Source organism: Convolutriloba macropyga, chromosome 3 (genome assembly GCF_964194025.1).
Source record: "Convolutriloba macropyga chromosome 3, txConMacr16.3, whole genome shotgun sequence".
NCBI classification, from domain to species: domain Eukaryota; kingdom Metazoa; phylum Xenacoelomorpha; order Acoela; family Convolutidae; genus Convolutriloba; species Convolutriloba macropyga.
This window is the reverse complement of record NC_134470.1, coordinates 74,969,458-74,971,796: the sequence shown is the minus strand read 5'-3', so window position 1 is coordinate 74,971,796 and position 2,339 is coordinate 74,969,458. Positions and strand designations below refer to the sequence as shown.

Genomic DNA, 2,339 nt, shown 5'->3' with positions numbered 1-2,339 from the left:
TCAAGTTCAGACACACAGACACACACACACACACACACACACACACACACACACACACACACACGCACACACACATACACACACACACACGCACACATTCAAACTGACACATCCACAATGGACCTGACACTCAAATTTAAAATCACAGAGACACACACACATTTACAAGAACGCACACACGCAATCACACACAAACTCAAACTCAATTTCACACACATACACACAACGAACACAAACACACGCGCACACACTCTCACACACACATACACTGACAATCACTCTCAAACACACACTCGTATTCACAGACACACATACACGCACGCATTTACAAGAATGCACACACACGCACACACAAACTCAAAATCAACTTCACGTACACACCACAGACACATACACACACACACACACACACACACACACACACACACACACACACTGACACCCGCACTCAAACTCACACTCGTAGTCAGACACACACACACACACACACACACACACACACACGCGCGCGCGCGCAATTACAAGAAATCACACACGCACACACAGACTCAAAATCAACTTCCCTCACACACCACAGTCACACACACACTGACACTCCAAATCACTAACAGACACCCACGCAATTACACTCAATCACACCCAGACATTCACACTTGAACTTACACTCATACTCATAGACACAAACTCACACATAAACGCAACCTTAATTTCAGACACACACACACACACCACGAGCACATGCACACTGACACTCACACTCGGATTAACAAGAACGCACACACGCAAACTCACAATCATACTCACATACGCAAACACACAAGCACGCATTTACAAAAAAGGATGCACACACACACACACGAACTCGAACTCAATTTCACACACACACCACACAAACACAAAAAACACGCACTCGTACTCACAGACACACACATGCACGCATTTACAAGAATGCACACAAACGCTTACACTCAATCAAACTCCTTTTCACACATACACCACAAACACACACAAACACACTGACACTTACAATCAAACTCGCACTCATACTCACAGACACCCAAACACTCATCTTCACGCTCGAACTTACAGTCACTCTCACAGACTCAAACACACACCACAAACACGCACACACGCTGACACTCACACTGAAACTAAAACGCAAACTCACACACACACGCACGCAATTAAAAGAATGCGCACACAAAGACTCATACTCAGCTTCACACATTCACCACGAACACACACACACACACACACACCACACACACACACACACACACACACACACACACACACACTGACACTCACTCTCAAACTCGCACTAACAGACACCTACACAATCATACTCAAACACAGCCACACACTCACACTCACACTCGAACTCACACTCACACAATCACATTCGAACTCACACTCGAACTCATAGACACAAACAAACACATAAACTCAACCTAAATTTCACACAAACACACTCCACAAAACACACACACTGACACTAACACTCAAAACTCATAGACACACAGACACACTAGCACGCATTGACAAAAACGCACACACACACACACACACACACACACACACACACGCAAACTCACACTCATACTCACAGACACAAACATACAAGCACGCATTAACCAAAACGTACGCAAACACACACACACGAACTCAAACTCAACTTCACACACACACACACCACGCATACCCAAAACACAGACTGACACTCACATTCATACTCATACTCATACTCACAGATACACACGCGAACACAAGAACACAAACACGCACGCACAAACATACACAAACTCAAACTCAATATCACACACAGAAATAACAAACACACACACACACACGCTGAAACTCACTCAAAACTCACACTCACACTCACTTACACACACACACACAAGCACGGCTTTACAAGAAAGTACACACGCAGACCTTGACACTCACACACAAACTCAGACTCGTACTCACAGACACACACACACGCATTTACAAAACTCAAACTCAATATATAAAATATATATATATATATATATATTACAAATATATGTATGTATGTATATATATATGTATATATATATATATATATATATATATATATATATATATATATCTATATATGTATATTTATGCATATCTTTACGTATTTATGTATTTATATATGTACATATATTTAACATAAAAACACATTTACGCACACAAAACTCACTCAAACGCCTACATTTCACACATCATATATATATTTATATATATATATATATATATATATATATATATTTATATGAAAATATTCATATATGTGGTATATTTAGGTATGTATATATGTGTGTATTTATGTG

At 40.4% G+C, this 2,339-nt stretch overlaps 1 protein-coding gene across 1 annotated transcript in view; it reads left to right on the top strand.

The window, feature by feature from the left end:
• LOC142336458 (sodium-dependent serotonin transporter-like) overlaps nucleotides 1-2,339 on the top strand; it is a 526,993-nt gene that overhangs the window by 356,976 nt on the left and 167,678 nt on the right. The gene's annotated exons all lie outside the window — the stretch shown is intronic.